Source organism: Bubalus bubalis, chromosome 4 (genome assembly GCF_019923935.1).
Source record: "Bubalus bubalis isolate 160015118507 breed Murrah chromosome 4, NDDB_SH_1, whole genome shotgun sequence".
In the NCBI taxonomy this organism is placed as follows: domain Eukaryota; kingdom Metazoa; phylum Chordata; class Mammalia; order Artiodactyla; family Bovidae; genus Bubalus; species Bubalus bubalis.
Window position 1 is genome coordinate 89,089,947 of NC_059160.1, and position 13,448 is coordinate 89,103,394.

At 42.0% G+C, this 13,448-nt stretch overlaps 1 long non-coding RNA gene across 2 annotated transcripts; it reads right to left on the reverse strand.

Annotated features, from left to right (window-relative positions):
* Window positions 1-5,570: 5,570 nt before the first annotated feature.
* Window positions 5,571-10,799, reverse strand: LOC112584355. 2 transcript variants are annotated; one of them, XR_006550584.2, is made up of 3 exons: window positions 6,934-10,799; window positions 6,386-6,460; window positions 5,571-5,895 (listed from the first exon to the last, which is right to left on the reverse strand). It is a non-coding gene; the product is annotated as an uncharacterized LOC112584355 (long non-coding RNA). The 2 variants fall into 2 exon arrangements; XR_003108546.3 differs by lacking the exon at window positions 6,934-10,799 and having other exon boundaries at window positions 6,386-6,927.
* Window positions 10,800-13,448: the final 2,649 nt, after the last annotated feature.

A 13,448-nucleotide genomic window follows, 5' to 3' on the forward strand; every position in this document is an offset into this window, starting at 1 on the left:
GTAGGCTACAGTCCACGGGGTCACAAAGAGTCGGACACGACTAAGCGACTTCACTTTCACTTTTATGAGATGATGGGAATTTTTTTAGGAATAGAGGAGTTTTATTTGAGCCAAATTTAGGGTTATAGCCCAGGAGACAGCCTCTCATATAATTCTGAGAAATTTCCCCACTGAAGCATGATTTTTAGCATGATCATCTACCTTAACAGAACAAAGAACATACATCAAACAAGACAGGGGTATATTCCTCAAGTGTCCAAAAACAAACAGGTATAATCCATATAGAGTGAAACAGCAGGACCCTAGTGTCTGGGAATGGAACCATATTTTTGAGGATGTTAATATGGATGTCATGTGAAGGGAGTTTGTTATCCTTATTTTCAAAACAGACATTCTTTATCTCAGTGGTTAGAACAGATATTCTCTGCGAGTTTGACAGACTGTTCTGGTTCAACAAAATTCAGGCTGAATCATGTATGGGCCAAAAATACTTCCCCTTACCTCAATGTGTAAAAATATTCTGCATCAGAGAGAACTCTCAGGATTTTCCCAATTAGTTGTTTTGAGATGATGCATATTAATTAAACCTATTGCAATGCATATATATATATACACATATATGTATATATACATATATATACATGTACACATATGTGTGTGTGTGTGTGTGTGTATATATATATATGCATGTGTGCTCAGTCGCTTCAGTCGTGTTCAACTCTTCGCAAGCTTATGGACTGTGGCCCACCAGGCTCCTCTGTCCACGGGATTCTCCAGGCAAGAATACTGCTGTGGATTGCCATTTCTTCCTCCAATATATATATCTGTAAAATGATCATGCTGTATGCCTAGAATTTACACATTAATTTATGTCAATTGCTGCTGCTGCTGCTAAGTCGCTTCAGTCGTGTCCGACTCTGTGCAACTCCATAGATGGCAGCCCACCAGGCTCCCCCGCCCCTGGGATTCTCCAGGCAAGAACACTGGAGTGGGTTGCCATTTCCTTCTCCAATGCATGAAAGTGGAAAGCGAAAGTGAAGTCGCTCAGTCATGTCCGACTCTTAGTGATCCCATGGACTGCAGCCCACCAGGCTGCTCCGTCCATGGGATTTTCCAGGCAAGAGTACTGGAGTGGGGTGCCACTGCCTTCTCCGTTATGTCAATTATCTCTCCCGAAAACTAGAGGGAAAAGGTAAAAAAGGTCTTTACAATTCCATCAGCCATTTCACAGCTTTTGCTTTTTCTCCCATTTCTTGCCCTTCCCACACCTCCTCTTTGCCTCTCCCTCACTTGTTTTACTTTTATCTATGCACAAAGTAGAAATATGACCACTAGTAAATATCCCACTTCATTCCAGGAGAGTCCCATCTCAGTACCGAGACCTTCTTTGTTCCCATACCAAAAACTGCCTGGCAAAATCTAAAGCTCCAGAGTAACTTGGAAAGAAATGAAATAAAATCAGTGTGTCTCCTCTTGTCTTTGTCCTTAATAAGTAACACATGGAGTAGAACATAGCAAATAGTAAATCTTCAATAACTATTTGTTGATTACAGAGTGAATGAAGGAATGAATAGTGGACCTGTGTGAGGAGTCCATTCTCTTATATGGTCCTAGGAAATAGGAGGGACGATCCACCTCTAAGGACTTTCTAGGTGGCACTGGTAGTAAAGTCAATGCAGGAGGCATAGGAGATGTGGGTTCAACACCTGGGTTGGGAAGATTCCCCTGTAGGAGGACATGGCAACTGACTCCAGTATTCTTGCCCAGGGAATTACATGAACAGAGGATCCTGGCAGGCTACAGTCCTTAGTGTCAGAAAGAGACACAATTGAGCAACTTAGCACATATCCTCCTTTAAAACCTTGTCTAACAGATTCTGTATCTCCAATATTTAGAATGTTCTGTTAGTGTTAATGAAGTGTGAAAGTATTTCAGTCCTGTCTGACTCTTTGCAACCCCCATGGGCTATACAGTCTATGGAATTCTTCAGGCCAGAATACTGGAGTGGGTAGCTTTTCTCTTCTCCAGGGGATCTTTCCAACCCAGGGATCAAACCCAGGTCTCCCTCATTGGAGGTGGATTCTTTACCAGCTGGGCTATAAGGGAATAGTGTGCAAAGAATGAATGAGAGAGAAGGGAGTGAGAGAAGGAGCATATGAAAAAAAAAAATGTGTGTCCTTCATGACAATACGGATGTCAGAGGGAAGTACTATAGGAGAGATCGGGATCCAAAGAGATAAGAGTCCAAATTTGGGTTCACCACCCAAGGTCATCATCACAAGAGCTTGCATGTGCACTCTGACCCCCTACCCAGAGCCTCTCCATCACCTATCTGAGCCTGGACCATTTCAGATCCCTGACTTGGTTCAAGACCTGTTCCAGGTGTAGAGGAAGGAGAAGGAGTTAGAGTATGCAGAACAAATGCTCAACTGCCACCCCATCTCCCATTCAGCTCTCAAGAGAGTTCTCAGAAATACAACAGCAATTGTTCTACCGAAAAACTGACAGGTCACGTCAGCCAAGACTGCTTCCATGCAGGCTCCCCGGCTTCTATCTGTTCTTGATCCTTTTACCCTCAAGCTAAGATCCTCTCTGCAATTGTCTGTTTCCTTCAGCAAAGCCCTCTGAAAATCATGGCCTCATAATGTGGTACACTCACAGGGGAAATTTCCAAGATGAGGCTTGGAAATTTGGAATGAGGCCTTGGAAATGAGGCTTCCTCTCCTTTCTCTGGAGAGGAAGGCTAGGGATGTGGAACTGAGCCAAACAGTCCAGCTTCAGCGGCATTTCTGCTCTGTACACTTGGTGGAGCTGGTCCTTTACATTTTCCAGAGCATATGCCTTCCTGAGGATGTAACTAAGGCAAAATAATAGTAGATGTGTGAGATCAGTGGAGGAATGCCGTTTAATCCTGCCCTCACACACACAAACACACACAGGGATTATTCCTAAAACCCTGTTGACTTGGGGGAAAGCCTTTTGTCCCATAATTAGGGAAGGAGGAGCATGGGAATACACTGGGTTCAAATTCAAACTAAAATTATGTGATGAATACCAAGTTGTTTCCTGAGTCTTAGTTTTCATTAAGAATGGGAGAGGAATGTCCTATTCCCCCCTTGCCTAGCACTATATGTCCCTAAACAGGCTATGGGGACTTTATTAGGGAGCTGCTGGGCTCTGAAACAAGAGAAATATGGTCTGAATGCCAAAAGCCCTATTGCATATATAGGGTAGGAAGAGGGAATTAGAAAATATAACTTGTCTAATACAGAAATGGGGTATAAATTGGAGTTTTGGTAGGCTGGATTGTCAAAGCAGGAAAAGCTCTCATAAAAATCACTAGACCAAAACCTTCATTTAAAAATGAGGATAGTGAGCCACAGAGACAAAGATGACTTGCCGAGGTTTAGACCATCAGTAAGAAGCAGAAACAGACTTTAGGGCTCATATCTCCTGCTTCTCCATCTTTCACATTCCTTATAATCAAATTAGAATAAAGCGCTGCAAACATCCTTCTGTAAATCAGAGAAGTAGCAAGGATGAGTAATACTGTGCAGGGTCCCAACCAAAAGGCCCCAAGTGTCCAGATTCTTCAGTTACCAAGCTGTTCTTATCTATTCTTTTTATTTATTTTTATTAATTAATTTTTATTGCAGTATAGTTGCTTTAAAATATTGTATTAGTTTCTACTTCATAGCAAAGTAATCAACCCTACATACACATATATCACTTCCCTTTGTGATTTCACCCCCATTCAGGATACCACAGTGCATTAATTGGAGTACCCTGTACTAACAGTATGTTCCCATCAGTTGTCTATTTTGTACACAGTATCCAAAGTGTTTATGTGTCAACCCCAATCTCCCAATTCCTCCCACCCTACCCCTTTCTCCCTTGAGCTCCATACATTCGTTCTCTAAGTCTCTATTTCTGCTTTGGAAATGTTGCAGTGAAAAGGAAAAAAAGAGGAATGAGTTTTTTTTTTCTTTCTCTTTCCTGAGAACAAAGAAGATAAAGAGAACAGTGAGCAGGACTGAACATTCCTAGTGTTTTGTTTTTTTCACTTTAACTGCTCCTAATTCTGCGTGTCTATAACTAAGTTTGTGTTTCTGCCCCTAACTGCAGGAGCTACACTTTGCACCTATTTTCCTTTGTCTCTATGCTCAATACATACTGTATATGGTGTTTACCCTTACAACACCCTTCCTCTTGTAGTTAAATATTAGAAAGAAGGCCACAGAGCCACTGAACTGCTACACTCAATTACTGCGTTACAGATGGCAGCCTATGGCTGCTTTTGACAAGATGCTAAAATCCTTGCTCCTCATCAAAGATTCCTGACTGGGAACCCTCATCTTACATAAGCCTCTAGACTCTTCATGGAGTGTGAGGCATGAATCTTCACGCCTCACAGTTCCTGAGGCATGAACCTACTATATTCCCCCCTCCACCAGTTGAGAATTAAATCAACTCTGTATTTCCAAACTCTGTCTCCATATTTTTTATTCAGCTTTGGTGGGCAGAGAAAGCCAAGATTTTGGCCAGCAACAGAAATAAGGTCATCTATACCATTTTTCTAGATGACAAACACATGAGAAGATGCTTAACGTCACTATTTACTAGAAAACTACTGTGAGGTATACCATTACACACGTCAGAATGGCCATCATCAAAAAATCTACAAACAATAAGCACTGGAGAGGGTGTGGAGAAAAGAGAAACTCTTGCACTGTTGGGGCTAATGTAAATTGATAGAGCCACTGTGGAAAACAATATGGAGTTTCCTTAAAAAACTAAAACTGGACCTACCATATGACCCAGCAACCCCACTCCTAGGCGTATATCCAGAGAAAATCATAATTCAAAAAGACACATGCACCCCTATGTTCATAGCCACAGTATTTACATAGCCAGGACATGGAAGCAACCTAAATTTGTATCAACAGAGAAACAGATAAAGAAGATATGGTAGATCTAGAAGGTAACCAATTTGTGAAGGGTATTTTCTTATCTTAGGGGTAAGGAAGTACCTCAACCCCCCTCAAGTCACCTATTTCAGATTCTTGGAGCCCCTGCTCTTCCTGTCCTTTTCCCACTCTGCATCTCTACCTATTAAAATCCCACCAATACTTAAAAACAAGCTTAAATTCACTCTTGTCATGAATCTTTTCTTGAGCCCTTTTGCTCACAGCCTCCCACCAAATATAAGTTATCTTTCCTCTTACCAATACTCAGGGCACATTTCTAACCTCTCTCATAATATTAATGATACTATATCTTGTATTATAAATATTCGTTAATGTTTATCTTATGATTCCTACTAGTCCATGAGGAAAGTGATGTTTTTAGCCAGCTTTAGATCCCCTCCAAAGTTCTTTGAATTATGCTAGGTGATCAATAAAACTTGGTTGAATTGAATTGATACAGAAAGGAATCTCCATCTTTGAGATGTTGTAAGTTCAGCCTATTTCCTCTCTGGTAGAGATGAAGGTGGCTGTGACCCTTGGCCATCTCTGCCTTTCACCCCATTTCCTCCCTCTCCCTCCAGGAAGAAAATAACAACCAGCCACTCAAAATCAAGCCCTTTATTTAGAACACAGGACACTGTTGTAGTGAAAGTGCCACTGGGGGCACTGAGCAAGAGTCAAAAGTCTCAGAGCACTGTTTACGGATCCCTGGAGAATAGTCCTTGTATGTCCAACAACATCACTAGAGGGCCCAGGCTCAGAGACAAATCCGCTTCAAGGCAGTACAAAGAAGCAAAATGAGGTAGCCAAAGGGCAGAGGAATTTCAGGAACAGAAAGACGGCAAAAGCAGCAAAGACAGCAGGTGTTCACAACTTCTCACAGAGCCACTGATCCAGCTTCTCAGAACAGAGTGCTTTATGGACCAACCTGATCATGAAGAAGGAGACAAGGATTTTAGCTCAAACTCCCAATCAGTTTTATCCCCAGGAGGGCTGAGGTGGAAGTGTGGGTGAAAATTATAGACACAGACATTCCTAGCCAGGTGGCAATGGACACTGAGCCACCTAGTGGAATAAGGTCCATTTTCTTAAACTCCAAGAAAATTGTAGGGCAGTGGTAACAAGGGTTTGTCTTAGAGCTTAGGACTAAACAAGTCAAATTAGATGTTCAAGTCCAGGTGAAGGAAATCCTGGGACTCAGCCTTTTATTAAGGAATCCTTGTTAGGAAAATTGCTAAACAGTGGTGGAGTAAGGGGGGCTTGAAAATTGGAAACCTGAGTCAGCTTGATGAGTTTTGTTTTGCAAACTATATTGTAGCTTAAAACCAGGAAATAGAGAGAAAGGGGTATGGTGCTGGGACTAAAGGGCTGAGAAGAGGGAGAGGAAGTGTAAAATAGAAAATAGAATGGAGACTCACCATAGTTAATTCCTACTTTATCCAGAATCTTCTTGACACACAGAATGTCATCAGTAAGGTCATCATCCAGGAACTCTGGCAGGAGTTATAGGTGGAAAAAAATGAGAGAGCTAAGTATTACCCAGTAAGATAATGAGTTTCCCTCTTCCCTGGTCCTTCTCTCAACCAGAGGCTTAAGCCTGTTTTCCTTTTATGTGAGCAATCCAATACAGTAATGCCTTCCCCTCGGTAAAGACTCCCTTCCCTTCTCTGAGGCATCTCTGGAGGAATTATCAACTTCATCAGCCAACTTCCCCTGAAAATGCAGAGTATTAGACTTCAAGATCCCCAAACAACTCAGATCATCTATCCATGAACTTTAAGGGACTGTCTGGGGATTTGATGATAATGAAAATTTCTAACAGCCTCTTAATATTATCAGTTCAAGTCCCACACTTGATGTAGAGTCCTAGGCAATGAAACCAGAGGTGCGCTTGACACCAAAAAAAGAATTTATCCCAGAAGTAGGCAGTCTTAAAAAAGAAAATCAAAGTTGGCTGCTGTCTCACTGTATTTCACTATGCACACTATTTGCTGAACGCATGGTAGGCAAGATGTGAGCTGGGAAGATGGAAGAAAACTGTAGGAGCTGTAGGAACTGCAGACACGTTTGTTCTCTCCTGGCTGGCACAGCAGCTGCAGCAGCAGACACACTCTATTCTCTCCTCTCATGGTTGATCCAGCAACATAACCATAGGCAGTCACACAGAGCCATAAGGCGGCCTCAAGGACTTCTCAGATGGTGTTTCTATAGGCATATCACACAAAGTAGCCCATGACCAAGTGAGTACCTCGTGACATGCTGTAAATTATCTCAGCTGTTACATAGCCATGTATTTACCAAATGTGGGGCGAGAGAGCCTGACCACCATCTTGGCTAATTTGCTCCCTCCCTACAGATACTCACACTTCCCATTTTTACATGTTAATACAAAAAACACTGAATAAAACACTATGAGACTGGAATAAAGATATACATAGAGATGAATGAAATTGAAGGGAGATCACAGAAATAAACCCACCCATCTATGGTGAACTCATTTTAGACAACAGTCCACAACATTAAATTGGGGGGAAAATGATGTTTTCAACAAACAGTGCTAGGCAATTGGTTATCCACATGCATAGCAATGAAATTGGACCCTCTCCTCCTTCCACATACAAAATGTAACCCAAAATACATAAAAGGCTTAAATGTAAGAAGTGAAATTACAGTCAACATCCAATATCCACAGGGTTCACATTTATAGAGTTCATTTAAAGCATACAGAATTTAAGAAAATATTTAGACATTATATATCTGATAAATCATTATCCAAAGTATCTCAAGCATGTTTACAACTCACCAACACAAAGACCAAAAAAGCAATTATAATAATGGATAAATGACTTCAATAGACTGTTCTCCACACAAGTCATACAAATGGTCACCGAACCATAAAAACATGTCAAAGATCATTAGTCATGATGGAGATGCAAATTAAAACCGCAATGCAGCAACTCCTTCATATATTCTAAAATGGTTAAAATAAAGAAATTTAAAAATAACAATGGTTCACAACAATGTAAAGAAATTGGAACCTTCAAACATTACTTGTAAAAATAGAAAAGGGTGAGACCTACATTTGCAATGTGATGTGTTAGCCTCTCATTCACGTCTGACCCTTTGGGACCCTATGGGCTGTATTTCATCAGGTTCTTCTGCCCATGGAAATCTCCAGGCAAGAATACGGGAGTGGGTAGCCAATCCCTTCTCCAGGGAATCTTCCCAACCCAGGGATCAAACTCAGGTCTCCTGCAATGCAGGCAGATTCTTTACCATCTGAGAAGATGGGCTTACCACCAGGGAAGTCCACATTTACAATATAAATATATAATTAGTATATTGTTCAACAACTCCATCCTAGAAATATACCCCAAAGAATTGATAACAGGTGTACACATATATTGACAGCAGCACTGTTCACAATAGCAACAGGCGGAAACAACGCAAAAGTCCATCAGCAGGTAAATGAATAAACAAAATTGTGTAGGTCTGCAAACAGACGTATTATTCAGCATAGAGGGAGTAAAATAAAAGAATAAAGTCTCTATGAAAAACAGTATGGCAGTTCTTCAAAAGCTTAAATATAAAATTAACATATGACCACGAATTTCACATCAGGGTACATACATAAAAGTTGAAAGCAGGGACTGGAACAGATATGGGTACACTCATACTCATAGCAGCATTAACCACAAGAGCAAAAGGAAGAAGCAACCCAAGTGTCCATCAGTAAATGAATGGATAACCTAAATGTGGCATTCACAAAGGAATATAATTCAGCCTCAAAAACAAAGGAAATATCAACACATGCTACAATATTAACCTTAAAGTCTTTATGATAAGTGAAATAACCCTGTCACAAAATTACAAAAATGTATGAATCCACTTGCATGAGATATCCATAGAAGTCAAAGACAGAAAGTAGAATGTCACTGCCAGGGACTCCGGGAATTAGTGTTTAATAGCTACAGAGTTTCACTAGTGAAAATTGGAATGCTCTGAATGTGCTTGTTGGGGATATGGTTGAACAACAATGTGAATGTAATTAATCCCAAAGAACTGTATATTTAAAATGGCTTGAATAGTAAATGTTTGTATATTTAGGCACAATGAAATAAATGAAAGAAATACTGATACATGTTACAACATGGATGAACGTTGAAAACACCCCATGTGAAAGAAGCCATACAGGAAGGACATCAGTGTTGCGGATGACCTGGATGTGATAGAAACAGTGGGATTTTTATAGGTAGAATCTACACCATCTCCTGCAGGAGACCCAGAGCCACGTCAGAAACCAAGGAGTGCCTGCTTTTATAGGAAATCCAGAGTCAGGTCAGGGGCCAAGATCCTCGCAGATTATTGCAGATTATTGTCCTCTGCAGCTGCTCCTGCAGAGGACACAGAGCCAGGTCAGAAACCAACACGGGGCAGGTTGAACCTGCTCTTGCTCTTGCAGGAGACGCAGACCAGGTCAGCATATAGAACTCCTCATGGAGAAGCTGCTCCTGCCCTGCATTAGACCCAGAGCCATATCAGGAACCTTCACCCCTGAAGACTGAAAACTGCTCCTGCAGAAGACCCATGTGGATTCACCAGTGCTGCAGGGGAACCTGCTCTGGCTCCTGCAGGAGACTCTGGGCCAGGTCAGGAGCCAGTGCCCTTGTGGGTTGAACTGCACCTCTGTAGGAGACCCAGAGCCATTTCAGGAATCAACACCCTCAAGGGCAGATTTGGATCTGCAGCCACCATCACTTCCGATACACAACGTCAACCCGCTCCCTCACCCAAACTTTACTTTCCGTCTCCGGTCATTGTTTGTGTTACAGTTTTTATTGTTTTGTCTTTCATGTTATTTACAGCATTGTACATTTTGTGTTTTAAGTTTATAACAATACAATTTAAGCCTTTTTAATATTGCCATTTAGGAGCATTAAATGCACTCATGATACTGTGCAACCATCACCGCTGCCTAGTTACTAGTTTCTACATTTTATTCCCCAAATAAAACCCTATATCCAAAGAATGCAGCTCCCAATTCCTCCTCCCCCAGACTCTGACAACCATAATCCTCTTTCTTTCTCTGTTTCTTTTTTTAACTCAGTTTATTTGTTTTTGGCTGCCCTGAGCGTTCATTGCTGTACGGGCTTTCTCCAGCTGCAGCACATGGGGGCTACTCTTCGTTGTGATGCACAGGCATCTTATTTCAGTGACTTCTCTTGTGGAGCACAGGCCCTAGGGCTTGCAGGCTTCAGTAGCTGCGGCACACAGGCTCTGTAGTGTGGCTTGTGGGCTGTAGAGCACAGACTCAGTAGTTGTGGTGCTCAGACTTAGTTGCTCCTTGGCATATGTAATCTTCACGGACCAGGTAATCACACCAGTGTCCCCTGCATTGACAGAATCTTATCCACTGTACCACCAGGGAATTCCTCTTTCTCTGTTTCTTTACCTATTGTCGATGTTTCCTATAAATGAAATGATTAAAAATGTGGCTTTTTGTGTCTGTCCACATATTTTGAGAAATAACTGATTAATTTTTATTTTTATTTTTATTTTTATCTGAAATAACATTTTTGTTACTTGAAAGAGGAATTCAGATGCATTACAGATGAGATGTACAAAATGAGATTTTAAACATAGGAAATATGGGCATAATTCCCATAATCCCCATATGGGGATACACACTGCTGTTCTAAGTGACACCAAATGATATGATGCATACTACTACTACTACTAAGTCGCTTCAGTCGTGTCCGACTCTGTGCGACCCCCTAGACCGCAGCCCACCAGGCCCCCTCGTCCCTGGGATTCTCCAGGCAAGAACACTGGAGTGGGTTGCCCTTTCCTTCTCCAATGCATGAAAGTGAAAAGTGAAAGTGAAGTCACTCAGTCGTGTCCGACTCTTCGCAACCCCATGGACTGCAGCCCACCAGGCTCCTCCGTCCATGGGATTTTCCAGGCAAGAGTACTGGAGTGGGGTGCCATTGCCTTCTCCGGATATGATGCATCAGATCAGATCAGTCGCTCAGTAGTGTCCGACTCTGTGACCCCATGAATTGCAGCATGCCAGGCCTCCCTGTCCATCACCAACTCCCGGAGTTCACCCAGACTCACGTCCATTGAGTCAGCGATGCCATCCAGCCATCTCATCCTCTGTCGTCCCCTTCTCCTCCTGCCCCCAATCCCTCCCAGCATCAGAGTCTTTTCCAATGAGTCAACTCTTCGCATGAGGTGGCCAAAGTACTGGAGTTTCAGCTTTAGAATCATTCCTTCCAAAGAAATCCCTGGGCTGATCTCCTTCAGAATGGACTGGTTGGATGTCCTTGCAGTCCAAGGGACTCTCAAGAGTCTTCTCCAACACCACAGTTCAAAAGCATCAATTCTTCGGCGCTCAGCCTTCTTCACAGTCCAACTCTCATATCCATACATGACCACTGGAAAAACCATAGCCTTGACTAGACAGACCTTTGTTGGCAAAGTAATGTCTCTGCTTTTCAATGTGCTATCTTTAGTAGACTTTTATTCAGTGTTGGACAAAAAAAGTAAATACATCATCCTTAAAACATGCCATTTCTCTTTCCTACTGGAAGATGATGTCTCCAAAGCTTATTTGTACTGTAACTATTGATTAGCTAGTTACTATACTACAGCTGCTTTACACAATCAAGATCAATTTTAGTATGTATCACACCACAAGATAAACATTATTAACCTCATTTTCCAAAAGAACACCGAGTTTCAGGAGTAACCAGGTACCTTACAAAAGCTGCCAGAACCGGCTAGGAATGGAGCCAAAATATAAACTAAGGCTCACTGACTTGGAACCTCAAGCTCTTTTCTACCGTGTTTCTCTCAGACACAAACAGCTCTAGCTGATGGGTCCTTGCTCCCAGGAAACAGAGTAACTAACGGCCTGTGCTCTCTAATAGTGAACTGGAGATGTATTTGCACAAATTGCCCTGAACTTTCCTCACCTGGTTGTTACTTGGTGAGAAGTAAGGGGTGGAAAATGATAAGGTCCAGGAGAGCCCACCTGTCCTGAAGACAAAACTCTTCAGCTCTCTTTTTCTCAGTTTCCTCGTATGCCATAAGGGGAATGATAAGACTTCTTCCAACCACTTCACAAAAATGTTAGGAGGGACAAATTTAAAAATAAAAATGACAGTAAAATGAGTATCTTTTTTAACCAAGTACATAAAACCCACAAAGATCATTCCAGTGATAATGACACAATTGCAAAAATAAAATTTGAATGCTTCTTTCAAAAATACTCACAATGACACTTAACAATGTACACCCATGAGGAGAAGACAATGGCACCCCACTCCAGTACTCTTGCCTGGCAAATCCCATGGACAGAGGAGCCTGGTAGGCTACAGTCCCTGGGGTCACTAAGAGTCGGACACGACTGAGCGACTTCACTTTCACTTTTCACTTTCATGCATTGGAGAAGGAAATGGCAACCCACTCCAGTGTTCTTGCCTGGAGAAACCCAGGGACGGGGGAGCCTGGTGGGCTGCCGTCTATGGGGTCGCACAGAGTCGGACGCAACTGAAGCGACTTAGCAGCAGCAGCAGCAACATACACCCACAATTTTAATCTTACTATTTTGGATTCATATCTCATGCTAGATACATTTGTATCTTTCACTTTATTTACAAAGCTTGGCTTCTTTTCCAAGCCAAAGACAAGTACGCTAAAAAGGACAAAATTTTGGTCCACTAAGCATTATAAAAATAATGGGCTGTGATTCTGAGGTAATTCCCAGAGCCATAAATGGTAGGAAAAAAATGACAACTTTATTAGACTATCATATAGTTTTTTTAGGAACAATCATCACAAGATAAGAACATGCAGTTGTATATATAGGGAAAAGAAAAGGCAAAAATCCTCAAATTATCATCATAACTACTAAGCAAAGACACTTTGAAAACTGTGAAGTGCTATAGAAGTGCATTACATTTTTTTTTTTAGTTTTATTCTAACCTGTAGCACTTAATATGCTGCAGAACTTCCTTTTTCTCCAGGGCTATGCTAAGTCACTTCAGTCATGTCCGACTCTGTGCAACACCATAGACGGCAGCCCACCAGGCTCCCCCGTCCCTGGGATTCTCCAGGCAAGAACACTGGAGTGGGTTGCCCTTTCCTTCTCCAATGCATGAAAGTGAAAAGTGAAAGTGAAGTCAAGTCGCTCAGTCGTGTCCGACTCTTAGCGACCCCATGGATTGCAGCCTAACAGGCTCCTCCGTCCATGGGATTTTCCAAGCAAGAGTACTGAAGTGGGGTGCCATTGCCATTCCTCTAATGTCTTGCATGTGATCACCCATGTATGGAGGCATTTGAAAGCAGAAATGACTGACTTCTCACTGATAATAGTCATTTCTAGATGCTTCTACCACTGATAGCTGACAATCCTGAGGACCATCCTTGCAGAATCTGGGATGAGATGGACCCTGACTGCCCAACAGCATTGTTGCC